Here is a 21,183-nt window from a genome sequence, read left to right on the forward strand (position 1 = left end):
AGATCAAATTGTCACGTCCACTGGATTGTAGAAAAAGCAAGATAATTCCAGAAAAACATCTACTTCTGCTTTACTGACTATGCCAAAGCCTTATCCTGTGTGGATCACCACAAACTGTGGAAAATTCTTAAAGAGATGAGACTATAAGACCACCACCTGACCTGCCTCCTGAGAAATCTGTATGCAGGCCAAGAAACAACAGTTAGAACTGGACATGGGACAACAGACTGGTTCCAAATTGGGAAAGGAGTACGTCAAAGCTGTATATTGTCACCCTGCTTATTTAACTTATATGCAGAGTACATCATGAGAAATGCTGGACTGGATGAAGGACAAGCTGGAATCAAGATTGCCGGGAGAAATGTCAATAATGTCAGATATGCAGATGACACCACCCTTATGACAGAAGGTGAAGAAGAACTGAAGAGCCTCTTGATGAAAGTGAAAGAGGAGAGTGGAAAAGTTGGCTTAAAACTCAGCATTCAGAAAACTAAGATCATGGCATCTGGTTCCATCACTTCATGGCAAATAGATGGGGAAACAGTGGAAACACTGATAGACTTTAATTTGGGGGGCTCCAAAATCACTGCAGATGGTGAATGCAACCATGAACTTAAAAGATGCTTACTCCTTGGAAGAAAAGCTATGACCAACCTAGACAGCATATTAAAAAGTAGAGACATTACTTTGCCAGCAAAGGTCTGTGTAGTCAAGGCTATGATTTTTCTAGTAGTCATGTGTATGGATGTGAGTGTTGGACTAAAGAAAGCTGAGCACCGAAGAGTTGATGCTTTTGAACCGTGGCGTTGGAGAGGACTCTTGAGAGTCCCTTGAACTGCATGGATATCCAACCAGTCTATACTAACATGTATCAGTCCTGAATATTTATTGGAAGGACTGAAGCTGAAACTCCAATACATTGCCCACCTGATGCAAAGAACTGACTCATTTGAAAAGACCCTAATGCTGGGAAAGATTGAGGGCAGGAGGAGAAGTGAATGACAGAGGATGAGATGGTTGGATGGCATCACTGACTCAATGCACATGAGTTTGAGCAAGCTCTGGGAGTTGGTGATGGACAGGGAGGCCTGGCATGCTCCAGTCCATGGACAACAGACTGTCTGACTCTGTGATTCCATGGACTGCAGCACGCAAGGCCTCCTTGTCCTTCACCATCTCTCAGAGCTTTCTCAAACTCTTGTCCATTGAGTCGGTGATGCCATCCAACCATCTCATCCCCTGTCATTCCCTTCTCCTCTTGCCTTCAATCTTTCCCAGCATCAGGGTCTTTTCTGATGAGTTGCTCTTTGCAGCTGGTAGCCAAAGTATTGAAGCTTCAGCTTCAGCATCAGTCCTTCCAAGGAATATTCAGGGTTGATTTCCTTTAGGATGGACTGGTTGGATCTCCTTGCAGTCCAAGAGTCTCTCTAGAATCTTCTCCAGCACCACAGTTCAAAAGCATCAATTCTTCGGCACTCAGCTTTCTTTATGGTCCAACTCTCACATCCATACATGACTACTGGAAAAACCATAGCTTTGACTATACAACTATTACTTTGTTGGCAAAGTTATGTCTCTGCTTTTCAATACGCTGTCTAGGTTTGTCATAGCTTTTCTTCCAATGAACAAGTGTCTTTTAATTTCATGACTGCAGTCACCATCTACTGTGACTTTGGAGCCCAATAAAGTAAAGCTTGTCACTGTTTCCATTGTTACGTTCTCTATTTGCCTTGAAGTGATGGGATTGGATTCCATGATCTTAGATTTTTGAATGTTGAGTTTTAAGCCAGCTTTTTCACTCCCCTATTTCAACTTCATCTAGAGGCTCTTCAGTTCCTCTTTGCTTTTTGCCATTAGGATGCTGGCATCTGTATATCTGATTATTGGTATTTCTCCCAGCAATCTTGATTCCAGCTTGTCCTTCATCCAGCCTGGCATTTCTCATGATGTACTCTGTATATAAGTTAACTAAGCAGGGTGACAATATACAGCCTTGACAGACACCTTTCCCGATTTGGAACCAGTCTTTTGATCCATGTCCAGTTCTAACTGTTGCTTTCTGACCTGCATACAGGTTTCTCAAGAGGCAGGTCAGGTGGTCTGGTATTCCCATCTCTTGAAGAATTTTCCACAGTTTGTTGTGATCCACACAGTCAAAGGCTTTGGCAGAGTCAATGAACCAGAAGTAGATGTTTTTCAGGAATTATCTTGCTTTTTCTTGATCCAGTGGATGTGACAATTTGATCTCTGGTTCCTCTGCCTTTTCTAAATCCAGTTTGAACATCTCGAAGTTCACAGTTCATGTACTGTTGAAGCCTGGCTTGGAAAATTTTGAGCATTACTTTACTAGCGTGTGAGATGAGTGCAATCATGCAGTAGTTTGAGCATTGTTTGGCATTGCCTTTCTTTGGGATTGAAATGAAAACTGATCTTTTCCAGTCCCGTGGCCACTGCTGAGTTTTCCAATATTGCTGGCATATTGAGTGTAGCACTTTCACAGCATCATCTTTTAGGATTTGAAAGAGCTCAACTGGAATCCCATCACCTCCATTAGCTTTGTTTGTTTGTGAAGTAAAGGCCCACTTTGCTTCACACTCCAGGATGTCTGGCTCTAGGTGAGTGATCACACCATTGTTGCGTTATCTGGGTCATTAACATCTTTTTTGTATAGTTCTTCTTCATATCTTCTGCTTCTGTTGAGTTCATACCATTTCTGCCTTTTATTGTGCCCATGTTTGCATGAAATGTTCCTTTGGTATCTCTAATGTTCTTGATGTGGTCTCTAGTCTTTCCCATTCTATTGTTTTCCTCTGTATCTTTGCATTGATTTGTATGAGTCATCATTATGGAGGGTGAGGAGTACTGGATGGTGTCAGCTAGTTCTGTGACTTGGGCAAGCGGTGTAATCTCTTATGATTTTGGTTTCTTTAGCTATACAGTTCCAAGGTCTCTTTCAAAAATTCCGTGGGCTTCTAATTTTTTTCTTTTTATTAATTTAATCTTTGTATTTCCTTCTTTCCCCAGTATCGTTTAGATTCAGGTGTCTACTATAAGTAAAATCAAAGCCTCTGAAAATGGGAACTTTTCATTTAAATTGTGCCAGTTCACTTAAATTCATTTAAATATTCATTTAAACTGTCACAACTTTGTATATGACACTGCAGAGAAGTCCATTATTATGGGCTTTACAGTATACATTTTGACCCCTAAAGAACACACTAGGTCCTTTTAAACATATTCACTAATCGACTGGTCAATGAATTCTGTGTTGTGAACTTGCTAGATAGCTGTGTCTGTTCCAGATCCTGTGAAATCATGAGATGTTAGTGAATTACTTGGGTGTTGCTTCTACATGCCAGAAATCTTCGAGAGATGTTCACTGCATAATAGTTTGCAGCCTAGTTGTTAAATTTGTTCATTTTTGTGAAATGATAAAATACCTAAATGCTATTTTAAAACATTTTTGTTTCAGATTAGAGATGAACACAAAGACAGTGATTTCAAAAGTTTATTTACCCAAGATCTGTAAGGCATAGTTCTGGCGAGGCAGAAAAGGAAAGACGACCTCAACAGAAGTAGGTTGCCTTTATTCAGGCAAGGAGGGGCGACAGTCGGCCTAACGACCAGGCTGAGCGCCGAAAGGGATCAGGGAGGCTTCATACTTATAGGGAGGTTTGTGGAAGCGATAAGGGAAACGTCAATCAAGTGGGATATTTTGAGTATTCTTTAGTTGAGATGACACTTGTAGTTGGGTAGGGGGTGATAAGTCTTCTGGGCGAGTGTAGGGGGTGGAAGATTTCCGGACAGGGGGTGATAAGTCCCAGATAGATGCAACTGGCCTGGAGCATCAGGATGGAACTAAAGTTATGCTTTGTTTTCTCTGAAGTTAGATGATTCAGCAAGAGGCCTTTGAGACTGTAGTTCTCTTTTCTAGGCCCAAAAGACTCCTTCAAGATCCAGTTACAAACATGTATTATAACCCATAAATATGTGCATCTAAGTGCATGTAACTGAAAATTTTTATAAAACAGTACTTTTTATTATGATATATTATGAACTGTAATATTTTAATTCTATTCTATCTTTGTGGAAAAGTTAGTTGCAATCTATCAAACTGAGTTTACCCGTAAATGGATCTTAATCCACACATTAAAAAATCTTACACTTAAATGTCTAAAAGGAAACATCATTAAATAGGCTGCTGTTTTTTTTCTTGCTTTTTAGGCCTTTTCTATTATTTCTTTATTTGAATCAGAAATTGCCAGGGTCCAGCCTCATCAGCAGGATCCAGGGGTACCCTCAGGATGAACGGTGTCGGCGAGAAAAAGAGAGAGAAAGAGAGAGAGAGAGAGAGACCAGACTGGGGGTGTGTAGTAGAGTCTGGCAAATCTTTATTTTTTTTACTGTAGCTTTTATTTTCTAAGTTAGTATATTTTTTAAGGGGAAGATAGTTTAATATTACATCAGCTATCCTTCACAAAACCAGGGTGTTTCTGTAACTTCTTTGTGAGAGTCTTATACATTATCTTCTGGCCTCGGAGCCTATTGACATTTTTTGACCTAGGTGAATGCAAAGCTGTTTTCTGTAATCTATTCTTTAATGAACACAAAGGTCAGTCCTTTTGCAGAAGTTATCAGTTAAATTTATCTAAAAGGTTTACCACACAAAGACTCTGCAGCTCTGGTGGCGAGGCAGCCCCTGTTTAGCATTCCTGGTTAAAATGAACCATTGTAAGCTCTTATTTTTTCTAAATCTTTAACTGTAACCACTTTTAGAATAATATTTTTATGTTCTCTAATAGGGCTTCCTCACCCCCGAAGGGCTCTGTGCCTATTAGGGCCTTTTGTGTGATCAGGTTCTTTATGCTGTGTATGATTAAGGTGTTGTGAGCAGTCAATGTGCATTAGTACGCATTTGCCAAGCAGGCTAGAATGCCAGCAAAGGGGTCTAAATTGAAACACTCCTTTCATCCTGGATAATCTTATAGGATACTGCCGTCCAGGGGACATATTGATTAAAGTTCTAAGTTGATTCTGTTTGGAGAGAGATCGGGGAAGGCCTTCTACCTGTGTCACAGAAATTAGGGAGTAGTCTAATATAGCAAGCATCAGAAAGACAGAGATCATCTTTAAGGTGAGCGCCAGGGCAGCTTTTCGAAGTTCCTGAAGTCCTGATCTGCCTTGCTTGTCGGGTCTTCTCCTCACGACCTTTCATGGGTGGGATCTCATGTGCTGGCTCCCAGCAAGAAATCATTTATCTGACTTTAAAAATTATGATTTATTAAATTTACTAAAAGTATAGAAATTTGATTCTCTCTCTCATTGGAGTATAACCTTATGAACTTAATCAACTAATTTTTATGCAAGATTATTTTACATATTAGACTGTATTATTCTTATATAAGCTTTAAACTAAGAGCCATTCTCTGTAGCCATAATTTTTAACTAAATTTATTTTTAACAGAGTGTATCATTAGGATAAAACATTAAGCGCCCACCTCAAATGTCTTCAAGGGTAGTCACATTAAACTTAAAAAAAAATCCTATAAGAAAGAAGTGTGTCCTTATTTAAAGTCCACATGAATCTAATTTTTCTTTAATCTTGTGAGACTGATCCTTATCACGAGGCATTATTACACAGCGGTTAAACAGAAGGATTCTAGAACCATATTTCCAGAGTTCAAATCTTGTCTCCATCAGTTGGAAAACCTTGGGCAAGTTAGTTGCTCAATCTCTTTGTGCCTCAGTTCCCTCAAATTGTTGTTGTTCAGTCGCTCAGTTGTGTCCGACTCTTTGTGATCCCATGGACTGCAGCTCGCCAGGCCTTCACCATTTCCCAGAGCCTGCTCAAACTCTTGTTACCTCAGTAGAATGATTATGATTCAAATTGCTAACACGGCGTGTGTGTGTTCAGTTGCGTCTGATTTTTTGCGGACTTATAGACTCTATAAGTCTATAGACTCCAGGCTCCTCTGTCCATGGAATTTTCCAGGCAAGAATACCAGAGTGGGTTGCCATTTCCTTCTCCATGGGGTCTTCCTGATCCAGAGATCAAACCATGTCTTCTGTATCTCTTGCATTGGCAGATGAATTCTTTACCAACTGTGCTACATAGGAAGCCCCAGTATGGAGAAACAGGCCATACAGAATAGACGGGTAAACATTTGAATGTATCTTTTAGGAAAGAGGTGGAATTAGGATGGATGCAGGGGGTGTTTTGTTCTTATTTAAAAACATGATGGCGAGCACCCTGCACCCTCTCGTGCACACGCATTCCTGCCTCTTCCAGCTCATCCATTCATTCTTAAATCTCGTGATTCTTTCAGGTGTTGTAGATGTTACACTGGAAGACTCTTTCTTCTAGGGTAACTCATAATAATTGTTATGCTGGGAGTTTGTAACTTCATTTTTGTGCTGAGTTTTCTTCAAAGCCCCTTTTTACTCTTCCCTTTCTCCTCCTCCTCCCTGTATCAGTTAGCCTTACTGTGCAACAAACTCTTTCAAAATTGGTGGCTTAAAATATTGCTCATTAGTCTCTGGTTAATGAGGAAGTTTTATAGTCAGCTGGTGAATTTGCTGGGTTTAGGTGATTCTGGACAGTTTGTCTCACCTGTCTGACTGGCAGTTGTCAGGCAGGTTGGTTTAGGGAGCCTTAGCTGGGATGGCTTGTCATGCTCTAAGTGGCCTCTTATTTTCTAGCATGCTAGCCTGGGCTTTGTTTCACAGTGGTTTGGCATCTCAGTAGGGTGCAGACACCCATGTTCAAGCAAATCGTTAAGCTACTGTTGGGGTTGCATTTGTTGATGCCCTATTGGTCAAAACAAATGTCATGGAAAACTCAAGAGTCATTGTGCAAGAGGATTATCCAGGGACATAGATAAAGGGAAGTGTTGATTATTTGGAAGTCTTTATGGTTCAATTTATGAAGCACATTCTGTTACTGAATTTTTACCACATCCTAGATCCCTGTGTAAGTTTTGATTAGAGTCTGTTGTTTGATAGATGAACATTTATTTTATTTTTATTTTTATTTTTTATTTATTTATTTTTTTTAAATTTTATTTTATTAGTTGGAGGCCAATTACTTCACAACATTTCAGTGGGTTTTGTCATACATTGACACGAATCAGCCATTGAGTTACACGTATTCCCCATCCCGATCCCCCCTCCCACCTCCCTCTCCACCCGACTCCTCTGGGTCCTCCCAGTGCACAAAAATATGGAACGCTTCACGAATTTGCGTGTCATCCTTGCGCAGGGGCCATGCTAATCTTCTCTGTATCGTTCCAATTTTAGTATATGTGCTGCCGAAGCGAGCACGATAGATGAACATTTAATTTGATGGGAACTTGCCACATATTCTTTTCCTCATGCCATTTCAGGATTTTCTATTTTGAATAGATTTTTAATAGTTACCTTGGATGTATAGTCATTAACCTTTGGACGCTCTCCTGCAGAAAGCTAACAACCAAATGCTTGTGGGAGATAGCCAGGGTGATGTAATTGAGTGAGGCCAACCTAGTTCAGGTATGAAAAAATACACTTTTGTAAATTGGAAAACAGAGGATGCTTGTCAAAAGGTGTAGCCTATCCTCACACGTCATGTGAGGATGTGGGACCAGTACTCCCAGACCTCCTTGTTTTTCACGAGAACGAGGAAATCTGTTTCAATGCGAAATCTCTTGGTTTTGAATATTAAAATTTAACTGAATGAGAAAATTGAAATGCATTTTGAAAAACAAAAATAGTGATACTGTTTACTGAAGAAAATCTTATCTACTGGCTAAATTCAAGAAAAAACTGTCAATTTGTGACTTCTTTGAAAAATGAAAGTATAGTCACTCAGTCGTGTCCAACTCTTTTCAACCCCATGAACTGTAGACCCCCAGGCTCCTCTGTCCATGGAATTCTCCAGGCAAGAATACAGGAGTGGGTTGCCATGCCCTTCTCCAGGGGATCTTCCTGACCCAGGGATCAAACCTGGGTGTCCTGCATTGCAGGCAGATTCTTTACTCTCTGAGCCTTTTAAATGGATCTCAAAGAACTCCTAACTGAGGCCATCTGTCATCTGGTTTGAACCTGAATAGTTCTGATCTTATCTGCCACTAACTCCCCAGTTTGTCATCCTTTCCATATTCTTGTCAAGGATGAATCCTTACTGTCCCTCAAGGCAAGCTCTCTTTTCTGACCCTTTGACTTAGGCATGCTTTTCTTTTTTTCACTTTCATCCCATCTTGCTGTCCTCGAGTGATATTCTTCCTGAGCCTTTAAAACTCAACTTGGATATCTCCACTAAAGTCACACTTTATTGAGTGTTCTGTGTGAACCTCGAAGTACTTGTAAGTCTTTCTCATGGCATTTTTAATGTTCTTCCCTGTATTGAAGTTATTTGTGCTTTATTATTTGTGTATGCTTTATTATTCTGCTAGAATGCAGAATTCATAACTTGGCAGGATTTTATATTTCCTCTATTGGTTAGTATAGCTATCATGCCTGGATTCCTGCCTAGCTACTCAAGTGAGATCTTACTGACTTTCCCTGACAGGGCTAATTTGGAATCCCAAGGCTGAAAAGAAAGGGGATTTGCTGCCGAGTTTTTCTTCTGTGGAAGTTCTGTGTAACTTGGAGATAAGAAGAGAGGCAATGGATTGAATGTTGGCCCAATTAAAGAAGTGAGCTGTTAAGTTGGAAGGTTAGAACAGGCAGAAATCTGACGAGTGGCCTGATACTGGTTAGCCTGACATGGTCAGATAGACTGTGGAGGTGGGCAGATCAGCAGGCTGACTGGTTTCAGTTTAGAGTCTCTCAGAAGCATCGCTTGCATGGGGTTCCTCTAGCCTCAGGCTGTATATCGTTAAAGTCCCTTCATGAACCCAAAGGTATTTTTTTCTCATCATCTTGATTATAATTTTAATTTAAATGATGATTTCTGTGGAAATTTGCTTGCTTGCTCTTTCTTTTGCAGCATGGTCTCCTACTAACATTTTTGTTTTATTTTTAGAGAAAATATTCATTTGAATTTGTATATACACAGCTGGAGTAAAACCAAGCTGACTTTAACTAGTATCCTCAGAATAGAAGAGGTGAACTGGCAGTAGGGCCCTTGTTGTGGGATCACCAGCCAACTTATTGACACTCTTGGTAGATTTTTTTTGGTAGCCTGCCTATAGGTATTAAAATGCAATCCCTATCAAGCTACCAATGGTATTTATCACAGAACTATAATAAATAATTTCACAATTTGTATGGAAACACAAAAAACCTCGAATAACCAAAACAATCTTGAGAAAGAAGAATGGAACTGGAAGAATCAACCTGCCTGACTTCAGGCTATACTACAAAGCAACAGTCATCAAGACAGTATGGTGCTGGCACAAAGACAGAAATATAGATCAATGGAACAAAATAGAAAGCCCAGAGATAAATCCATGCACGTTTGGACACCTTATCGTTGACAAAGGAGGCAAGAATATACAATAGAGAGAAGACAATCTATTTAACAAGTGGTGCTGGGAAAACTGGTCAACCATTTGTAAAAGAATGAAACTAGAACACTTTCTAACACCATACACAAAAATAAACTCAAAATGGATTAAAGATCTGAATGTAAGACCAGAAACTATAAAACTCCTAGAGGAAAACATAGGCAAAACACTCTCGGACGTAAATCATAGCAGGATTGTTTATGACCCACCTCCCAGAGTAATGGAAATAAAAGCAAAAATAAACAAATGGGATCTAATTAAACTTAAAAGCTTTTGCACAATGAAGGAAACTATAAGCAAGGTGGAAAGACAGCCTTCAGAACGGGAGAAAATAACAGCAAATGAAGCAACTGACAAAGAATTAATCTCAAAAATATACAAGCAACTCCTGCAGCTCAATTCCAGAAAAATAAATGACCCAGTCAAAAAATGGGCCAAAGAACTAAACAGACAGTTCTCCAAAGAAGACATACAGATGGCTGACAAACATATGAAAAGATGCTCAACATCACTGATTATCAGAGAAATGCAAATCAAAACCACAGTGAGGTACCATCTCACACCGGTCAGAATGGCTGTTATCCAAAAGTCTACAAAGAGTAATGCTGGAGAGGGTGTGGAGAAAAGGGAACCCTCTTACACTGTTGGTGGGAATGCAGACTAGTACAGCCACTATGGAGAACAGTGTGGAGATTCCTTAAAAAACTGGAAATAGAATTGCCATATGACCCAGCAATTCCACTGCTGGGCATACATACTGAGGAAACCAGAATTGAAAGAGACACGTGCACCCCAATGTTCATCGCAGCACTGTTTATAATAGCCAGGACATGGAAGCAACCTAGATGCCCATCAGCAGATGAATGGTTAAGAAAACTGTGGTACATATACACCATGGAATATTACTCAGCCATTAAAAAGAATGCATTTGAATCCGTTCTAATGAGGTGGATGAAACTGGACCCTATTATACAGAGTGAAGTAAGCCAGAAAGAAAAACACCAATACAGTATACTAACACATATATATGGAATTTAGAAAGATGCTAACAATGACCCTATATGCGAGACAGCAAAAGAGACACAGATGTAAGAAACAGTCTTTTGGACTCTGTGGGAGAAGGCGAGGGTGGGATGATTTGAGAGAATAGCATTGAAACATGTATATTTTCATATGTGAAACAGATTGCCAGTCCAGGTTGGATGCATGAGACAGGATGCTCAGGGCTGGTGCACTGGGATGACCCAGAGGGATGGGATGGGGAGGGAGGTGGGAGCGGGGTTCAGGATGGGGGACAACATGTCCACCCATGGCTGATTCATGTTAATGTATGGCAAAAACCACCACAATATTGTAATTAGCCTCCAATTAAAATAAAAATAAATAAATAAACAAACAAAATAAACAGCCTGTTGTGTAATCCAAAAAAAAAATACAGAGGATGTTAATATGAGGGAACATAAGAGTTTGAAGTTTTCTGGGCACTTCAAGTGAGTATCTTCTCGCATCTTAGTCTTCTGAGTGATCTGAGTTCCCCGTGATGGTCCCTAGCTGTGTATGAGGTAGACTTTAGATAATTTGGCAGTTCCAGGGGAAAAGTGATGAGACAGTTTTGTTCAATATATTTAAAAAGTTTGAAATGTCAAGTATAATTACGATTTTTATGAAAATTCTATCATTATTAATAATTATAGTCTTAAAGGTTATGTTTTTAAAACAAGGGGAATATTTGTCAGTTTATTTTAATTAAAATTCAGTTAAAGTAGTTTGTTGCTCCTAAAGCATCTTAATGTCATTAGTGATGTAAATTTGATTAAATTTGCTTTTGTTGTTACTATAACATGGCATTATATTCTTACCTCAGAAGATGGATCATTATCTCTAAAGTGGTTTATTGATGCCTCAAGAAAGAGGTGGAAATAGTAACACAAATTCCAGAACTCAGAATAAGTTTATAAATTTAAATGGTAAACTGAATCCCAGTACAAATAAAGTAGGTATTGGGACAAATGAATCAGCAAGTTTGATGATTTTGCATAAATGAAAGAAAAAGAGAAAATACAAATAAAATGCATGATTAATATCTGCAAATTTGATTTTATTATGTGGTTCTCTAACCCCTGGTGTGTTGTGTGTTATGAAACTTTATAATTTATAGCAGGAGATCACTGAAGCCATTGTATTATTTTCAAAATATGGTAACCACTTTTTTCTAGGGAGAAAGTAGGTAATGCTTTTGGAGGGGAGTGAAATTAATGCTTTTTGCAACTAAAGGGAGTAGCAGGATCTCAGTAGCAGATACCTCATTCAGAGTTGGACACCTTAAAATAAAAATAGGTAAATGAGAACCTGTATATCTTGGTGGTAAAGAGCATGCCTGTCTGGGTTCATATCCCAGGTTTGTTTAATATTTACCAGTTATGTGTACTTGATCAAACAGTCTTCTTTTTGTATACCTCAGCTTCCTTATTTACATGGAGAGAATAGTGGTAATATGTACTACGTAGATTTGTTACAAGGACTATAGGAGGTAATATTTGTAAGTATTAGAACAACACTTGGCACATAGTAAATTCTATATGAGTATTAATTAAATAATTTAGAACTAAATGAAAATGTCTGTTAGAGGAAAGTGTTTTTATATAGATGAGATTATGAGTCATACAAATATAAATTGAACATTTATAAACAATTTTATTAACTCTGGTTCAAAGGAGAATTTAAAGAACCACACTTACTTACATTCACAGTAAGGAACTCTGAAGTGGAATTTACAAGTAAATGCAAATTGTTCATAGGAAAGTATCAGTTGCATTCACGAGAACATAATTCGTTTGCATTTCCACAGACAAGGATTATTTGCGTTATTTCTGTTTTCTGCAACTTGCGTGGCTGTGTGCATAGTTGCTCAGTCATGTCTGACTCTTTGCAACCCTATGGCTCCTCTGTCCGTGAAGTCTTCCAGGTAAGAATACTGGAATTGCACTCCAGGGACTGAACCTGGGTGTCTTGGGTGTTCTGCATTGGCAGTCGGATTATTTATTGCTAGTGTCACCTGGGAATACAGAATTATAGACTAGCTCAAAGACAATGAAAGGTAGAGATTATTTGAGAGGGAGAGATCGTTAGTGATCTCTAGGGCCTGGTGGTGATCTCCAGTGAGCCAGAGCCCCAGATAACCATCAGTTGAGGCACAGTAGGGGTAGATTTTTAATCTCAAAATTCTGAGTATACTCTCTGAAGCTAAGTTAGAGGTTCAGGCTTCTTTGTTTGAAAGGTGCTTGCTGGGTTGCAAATCTTTCTTCTTGACTCCTTATTTCAAACAGAGATTCACTCTTGGGCTGGAAGCGCCTTTGTAAGTCCTCTCTTCTCTCTTGTTTTGTGTGCCTCTCCCGTGGGAACTTCTCAAGCAGTTGAAACCACCTTCTTGAGCCCCTGTGGACTATGTGCTCTGCCATCTCGTTCTACTTCCTTTCTTGTAGGAATCCATTGTATAGTCTGGCATGACTACTGTGGATATTTTGGAACTTCATTGGCTGGCTTCTTTGGGAAACTTAAAATTTCTTCAAACTGGATTCTCTAAGACTAAGATCCCTTTCCCATTACTTCTGGTCCTTCTTCCTTCTGTTACACCTTTTATGTACCCTTCAGTTCCATTTCAATCCTTTGATATATCCCTCTTCAAAACTCCTAACTTCTCCATCTCTCTCTCCCTTGCTAAACTTTTTCCTTCCTACTTCAGCTACTCAGCTCACATAGCACTGGAACTTTAGGCCCCTTGTTCCTCACAGGGGACTCTGAAGGAACTCAGGGGCCCTTGAAAGCAACTGTTAACACTTGAGGCTCAAGAGGAAGAAAAGGTAATTGAAAACAGACTGAATGTTTTGTTCCTCAGACAGGCTTTGGGCACATCCAGGCAGCTACTTGATATGTCCTGTCATTTTCTCACCTAAAATTTAGTCCACAGCCTCCTTAAGATTACATATCTGGGCAAATGAAAAATCTTCAAAGTTTCCTCCACAAATAATGGTAAAAAACATTAACTCTCATATTGAACCGATAACATTAACTTATTCTTCTGCCAGAAGCAAAATTTGGATAAAAGTATTAAGGGGAGAAAAGACCAGAGTATATTGCTGTATATACCTGACTCATGGCTAAAATTTTAGAGTGAAAGCTGTAGAATCTCTATGTGGATGTCTGTATGTATGTTTATGTATTGATATGTATGCATGTTATATGTATGTGATATTTTTCTACTTTCAGATGGTATTATCAGAATAATTCATAAAATCCTATTAAGGAACTCTATGCAGATTGGCTTTTTGAAGATAAATTAACATTATATAAATAAAATATTCCTAATATTCTTAGAAATATAAAAATTAGCCCAAAACCTTTTCATATTTTCATGACTTGGGTAAATTTTTGGTAAATAAGACTAGTTTAATACTGTTGGCTTAAAAAAAAAGTTTTGACTTCTGAGTTATAAGCAGTAAATATAAAAACTGAGTATACATTTTTGTTGTACTGGGCTTACTAGTCAAATGAGCTTGTGTTTTATCTACTAGGTATTTAGATTATAAATATTATAAATTCAACCCAAGACCAAATGTACAAGTAAAGATGTAGTAAAAATGAATTGCTTGCCATTTATGATATCTTGAATATCAAGCATAGCATCAAAAGAAGATCCATATGTTTAACGTTTTTAGGTTTTTGCTTTGCAAAGCTTGCCTAACATGCATGTGCTATAAAAATAGTTAACAGGGTAATAACTTGAAATGATGGCGAGCTTTGCTTTATGTTATAATATGTCTGTATAAAAATAGCTTCCAAAGACTTTTCAGTACCTTGTAACCTTAAGTAAGTATACTTAAGTATAGATGTTTATTAAAAATCTTGATTATTTTCAAGTAAAATAAGTTATTGAAATACTAATTACTGAACATCAAGTTTATATACTTTGGTTTCTTTTAATGTAGTATAGAGAAGCTAAATATATTTGAATATGTTAATAAGTGTTCTTTTGCCTTATTGAAAGATTGTATCATTAAAAAGCATGTCTCTAGAAATCAAAAGATGCTATATGCATGAAATTTGCTAGTCTGCCTCAGAATGCTGAAAACGAAAGTTGCTCAATTGTGTCCGACTCTTTGCGAGTCTGGGGTCTATAGAGTCCATGGAAATCTCCAGGTCAGAATACTGAAGTGTGGGTAGCCATTCCCTTCTCCAGGGGATCTTCTCAACCCAGGGATTGAACCCAGGTCTCCCGCATTGCAGGCGGATATTTTTTTACCAGCTGAGCCACAAGGGAAGCCCAAGGATACTGGAGTGGGTAACTTATCCCTTCCCCAGTGGATCTTCCAACCCAGGAACTGAACCAGGGTCTCCTGCATTGCAGACGGATTCTTTACCAGCTGAGCTCCCAGGGAAGCCCTCGCTGCAGAATGCTGGCATGTGACAGTCTGCAGTTGTTTACTTCTTAGTCTTTTCTGTAAAGTGACGAGTACTGATTAAAAATAATAAAGAAGAGAAACAACTCTCTATGCAAAATTTGTGAGGAATGGAAGATTTTTGTTGTTGTTGTTAAGGGATAAGAGAGTCATTTTATTCTAATTTGAAATAAATGGCTAGTTCAGAATGAGAAAGAGGAAAAACACAGGAGAAAACTTGAATAGAGTTACAGATGGTTTTCAGAAGAGGAATTTTATCTGTGATCAAATTAGTTAAGATTGAATGAATTTTTTTTGTTTTAAATAAGCCTAATAAGTACTGATGCAAAATTAGAGTTGGATTTTCTCTCTGTTAAAACAGCAAAGTTTTCTTGGATAATTAGTCTGTTCTTAATAAGAGATCATAGAAAGGTCATTATCTTTTAAGTTATCTGCTTAGAAACAAGAATTCTGTATCTTATCAAAATAATTTCCTGTGTGCTTGTTTTTATTCACTTATAAGAACTTAAGGATTGTTTCATAGTGATCTATGATTCTATTTATTCAAGTGTTCAAGCCTTTTAACATTTTTGACAACTTCCCAAAGTCAAATTCTAAACGAAATTGTCAACTCTAATTGAGATGATGTTTCCCACAGGGGCCTTGGAAAATCTCAGACGGTTTGTTTTTTCACCTAATAAGAAAGAAACATAGGTGGCTCTGTGGTGCTGTGGATAGCACATTGGACCTCTATATTGTAAAGTAATTATCCTCCAACTAATAAAAATAAATGGGAACAGAAATAAATGCATCAAATTGTATACTTAAAAAAAAAGAAACATTGAAAAAATAATTTGGTTTATTTGATGTCTTAAATTGCACGTGACACATTGTCAAATAAGAAATACTTAACTTTCTCTACCTTTTATTTGTGTGGGTAAAAGTTATTAATAGATATTTCAGAAGTTGTGTGAAGTTCATAGAAATTTGCCAGTACCCTTTTTATCCATCATATGTCCTGTTGTAATTTTGTGAGCTGTAATTTGAGTTTTTTTAAATCAAAGTGTAGTTGATTTACAATGCCATGTTAATTTCTGCTGTACAGCAAAGTTTTCCAGTTTTATATATATATATATATGTATGTATATTTCCTTTTTCCCCTTCATGGACCACTGCCTTGTCATGGTGAAGGGACTTGCATAACTCAATGAAGCTATGAACCATGTTGTGTAGGGCCACCCAAGCACCCAAGATGGGTGGGTCATCGTGGAGAGTTCTGACAAAACTGGAGGAGGGAATGGCAAACCACACCAGGATACTTGCTGTGAGAACCTCATGAACTGTATACAAGAAAAAAAGATATGATACTGAAAGATAAGTCCCCCAGGTCTGAAGGTGTCCAGTATGCTCCTGGGGAAGAGTGAATGAGAACTACTAATATTCCCAGAAAGAATGAGGCGGCTGGGCCAAAGCGGAAATGATGCTCAGTTGTGGATGTGTCTGGTGATGAAAGTAAAATCCCCTGCTGCAAACAACAGTATTGTGTAGGAACCTGAAATGTTAGGTCCACAAATCAAGGTAAATTGGAATTGGTCAAGCAGAATATGTTAAGAGTAAACATCAACATCTTAGCAATCAGTGAACTAAAATGAATGGGAAAGGGCAAATTTAATTCAGATGACCTTTATATCTACTACTATGGGCAAGAATCCCATAGAAGAAATGGAGTAGCCCTCATAATCAACAAAAGAGTCTGAAATGCAGTACATGGGTGCAGCTTTAACAATGACAGAATGATCTTGGTTTATTTCCAAGGCAAGCCATTCAGCATCACAGTAATCCAAATCTGTGCCCCTACCACCAATGCCAAAGAAGCTGAAGTTGATCAGTTCTATGAAGACCTAGAAGACTTCCTAGAACTAACACCAAAAAGAGATGTTCTCTTCATCTTTGGGGATTGGAATACAGTATATATAAACCTATGGCTGATTCATGTTGAGGTTTGACAGAAAACAGCAAAATTCTGTAAGGCAATTATCCTTCAGTAAAAAAAAAAAAAAGGTAGGAAGTCAAGAGATACCTGAAGTAACAGGCAAGTTTGGCCTTGGAGAACAAAATTAAGCAGGGCAAAGGCTAACTGAATTCTGCCAAGAGAATGCATTGGTCATAGCAAGCACCCTTTTCAACAACACAAGAGATGAGTTTACACATGGACGTCACCAAATAGCCAATACCGAAATCAAATTGATTTCATTCTTTGTAGCTGAAAATGAAAAAGCATATGCAGTCAGCAAAAAACAAGACCTGGAGCTGACTATGGCTCAGATCATCATTTCTCCTAGCAAAATTCAGGCTTAAACTAAAGAAAGCGGGGAAAACCACTAAGCCAGCCAGGTGCGACTTAAATCAAAATCCCTATGACTATTCAGTGGCGGTAATGAATAGACTCAAGGGATTAGAACTTGTAAACAGTGTGCCTGAAGAACTGTGGACGGAGGTCATAATATTGTACAGGAGGCAGTGAACAAGACCCAAAGGGAAAAAAAAAAAACAAGAAGGCTACTTGGTTATCTGAGGAGGCCTTACAAATAGCTAAAGAAAGAAGAGAAGCAGAAAGCAATGGAGAAGGGGAAAGGTATATTGAACTAAATTGAACTAAATACAGATTTCCAAAAAACAGCGCAGAGAGGCAAGACGACCTTCTTCAGTGAAGAGTGTATAAACGAAGAAAACAACAGAAGGGGAAAGACTAGAGATCTCCTCAGGAAAATTGGAGATACCAAGGGAACACTTTGCCCAAAGATGGGTACAATAAAGGACATAAATTGTAGAGACATAGTAGATGCTGATGAGATCAAGGAGAGATGGAAGGAGTACATGGAAGAACTGTACAAAAAAGATCCAAATGAACTGGATTACTATGATGGTGTGATCAGTCAGCCAGAGCCAGGCATTCTGGAGACTGAAGTCAAGTGGGCCTTAGGAAGCAGTGCTGTTAATAAAGCTAGTGGATGTAACATAATTCCAGTAGAACTATTCAAAATTTTGAACTGTGGTGTTGGAGAAGACTCTTGAGAGTACCTCGCACTGCATGGAGATCCAACCAGTCCATCCTAAAGGGAATCAGTCCTGAATAATCATTGAAAGGACTGATGCTGAAGCTGAAGCTCCAGTACTTTGGCCACCTGATGTGAAGAGCTGACTCATTGGAAAAGACCCTGATGTTGCAAAAGATTGAAGGCGGGAGGAGAAGGGGACAACAGAGGATGAGATGGTTGGATGGCATCACCGACTCTATGGACATGAGTTTGAGCAAGCTCTGGGAGTTGATGAAGAACAGGGAATCCTGGTGTGCTGCAGCCCATGGGGTCGCAAAGAGTTGGATACTATTGAGTGACCAACCAACAACAACAATTTAAAACCTTTAAGGATGATGCCATCAAAGTGTTGCACTCAATATGTCAGCAAATCTGGAAGATTTCACAGTGGCCACAGGATTGGTAAAGGTCAATCCTCATCCCAGTTCCCAAGGAGGGTAATACTAAACAATGTGCTAACCATTGGACAGTTGCACTCATCTCCCATGCTAGTAAAGTCATGCTTAAAATCTTGCATGCTCGACTTTAGTGCTATTCGAGTCAAGAACTTCTAGATGTCCAACCTGGGTTTAGAAAAGGAAGAGGAACCAGAGATCAAATTGCCACCATTTGCTGGGTCGTAGAAAAAGCTAGGGAATTCCAGAAAAACGTCTACCTCTGCTTCATCGACTACATCAAAGCTTTTGATTGGGTGAATCATAATAAGCTATGTAAAGTTCTTAAAGAGATGGGGATACTAGACCATCATACTTGCCTCCTGAGAAACCTGTTTGTGGGTCAAGAAGCAACAGTCAGAACCCTGTATGGAACAACTGACTGGTTCAAAATTGAGAAAGGAGTATGACAGGGCTGTCTGCTGTCACCCTGTGTGTTGATATTCTGAGCACATCATGAGAAATACTGGGCTGGATGAGTTACAAGCTGGAATCAAGATAGGTGGGAGAAACATCAACAACCTCAGATATGCAGATAATACCACCCTAATGTCAGAAAGTGAAGAGGAACTGAAGAGTCCCTTGATGAGGGTGAAGGAGGAGAGTAAAGAGCCAGCTTGAAACTAAATATTAAAAAAACTAAGATCATGGCATCTGGCCCCATTACTTCATGGCAAATAGAGGCGGAAAAGGTGGAAGTACAGACAGACTTCCTCTTCTTGGTTCTAAAATCACTGTGGATGGTGACTGCAGCCGTGAAATCAGATGACGATTGCTTCTTGGCAGGAAAGCTATGACAAACCTAGACAGTGTGTTGAAAAGCAGAGACATTACTCTGCTGACAAAGGTCCATATAGTCAAGGCTATAGTCTTTCCAGTTGTCACATATGGTTGTGAGAGCTAGAACATAAAGGAGGCAGGGTGCTGAAGAATTGATGCTTTCAAACTGTGGTGCTGGATAAGACTCCTGAAAGTCCGTGGACAGCAAGGGAATCAAACCAGTCCATCCTAAAGAAAATCAGTCCTAAACATTCATTGGAGGGACTGATGCTGAAGCTGAAGCTCCTGTATTTTGGTCAATGGATGCGAAGAACTGACTCATTGGAAAAGTCCCTGTTGCTGGGAAAGATTGAGGGCAGAAAGAGAAGAGGACATCGGAGGATGGGATGGCTGGATGTCATCACCGATGCAACAAACATGAACTTCGGCAAGCTTCAGGAGACGGTGAGGGACAGAGAGGCCTGGCATGCTGCAGTCCATGGGGTCACAAAAGGTTGGACACGACTGGGTGACTGAACAACAGCATATTCTTTTTCATATCCTTTCCCATTTTGGTTTGTAACAGGATATTGAATATAGTTCACTGTGCTGAATGTAGTAAGACCGTGTTGTTTATCCATTCTATATGTAATAGTTTGCCTCTGCTAATCCCAAACCCATAGTCCTTCTCTCCCTATTTTGAGATATTTGAATATTGTATGTCATAGAAATAAATATTTCCATATCAATTGTATAAAATTTTTATAATAAAGTCTCCTCAGACCTTTGACAATGACCGTTTTAAGTCTTTTATCATCCACAGATAATTTTTGTTTTACTGTGATTCTTCCCTGAAAACTCTTGTAGTCAGTTATAGGCAAAAGTACTTTGTCTTAAAAAAAAAAGAAAGTGGCTGTTTGAGAAATCCACGAAAAGAACTATGACAAGTACTTTGGAGTGCAGCTTCTGAGGGCACTATTGCTTAAATAACTTTGAGACTATACCTCTGGATCGAGTAAGGTTTTCTAGTACTAATGGAGAAGTTGACTGGTTAAAAAAGCCAAAAAAAATACTGACCCAAGGTCCAGCAGAACAAAAATCCATTACATGAAGAAAAAAAGAGTATAGTATAAAGAGTGTTTAGTAGAACAGAACAGAGAACTGGGAAATAGATCTCAACATATAAGAATCGTTAATATAGATATCGAGTTAATGAAGTAAAAGTGAGTTTGTTGTAATTGTTCTAATACATTAAATAATGCCAGTGGGAAGAAAGAATCAGTTACACGGGACTGAATGAACTAACAAAGAATGATTTTGATTTTTATGGTTATTGCTTTGTAACATTGCTGGTTCTTTAATGTTTTAGTTAAGGAACTCCTTTTTATCTTTTCTCAAGCTGTCTATAACTCATGGCAATTTAGTTGATTATACTTTTGTAAATAAAAATGAAACTTTTTATCTTTTCTCCATACTTGATCGCTCCAGAATTCAGAGTCTCTACTGAGTATTCTTATTTTCATGACAGTGACATTATTGGTATAAGTTTAATAGGAATCTGTTTTCCTTGTAACAGGACATAATTGGAAAAATTAGTTGTATAGACTTTGGCTGGAATATTGTATTTGAGAATAAGAATCTCAAAGATGTAGATCTCATGCTATAAGACAGTTGTAAGGAACTAAGATTTGTTTTATAGAGCCAATGCTTACAAAGCCCTTTGGAGAAACCAGCCTGGTACATGGTTTATAGAGTTCTCAGCTTTACAGATGAGTAAGAAAGGTCACTTCCTGGGTATCCCAGGAACTGTAGGATATTCTGGGAGATGAGATTGAGAAGAGATGAATTTACCCAAATTTGTAGGCATTACAGGTTAAATTTGGTGGTAAGTTCTTAGATTGGCTTCCAATCTTTGTTCAGTTCAGTTCACTCACTCAGTCATGTCCAACTCTGCGACCCCATGGACTGTAGC

At 38.6% G+C, this 21,183-nt stretch overlaps 1 protein-coding gene and 1 non-coding gene across 2 annotated transcripts in view; one reads left to right on the forward strand and one right to left on the reverse strand.

Moving 5' to 3' along the window:
• Positions 1-21,183, forward strand: part of MACROD2 (mono-ADP ribosylhydrolase 2) — a 2,149,518-nt gene that overhangs the window by 64,754 nt on the left and 2,063,581 nt on the right. The gene's annotated exons all lie outside the window — the stretch shown is intronic.
• LOC136161980 (U6 spliceosomal RNA) lies at positions 7,214-7,320 on the reverse strand. The gene has a single exon (XR_010661833.1). It is a non-coding gene; the product is annotated as a U6 spliceosomal RNA (small nuclear RNA).

Source organism: Muntiacus reevesi, chromosome 2 (genome assembly GCF_963930625.1).
Source record: "Muntiacus reevesi chromosome 2, mMunRee1.1, whole genome shotgun sequence".
Classification (NCBI taxonomy): domain Eukaryota; kingdom Metazoa; phylum Chordata; class Mammalia; order Artiodactyla; family Cervidae; genus Muntiacus; species Muntiacus reevesi.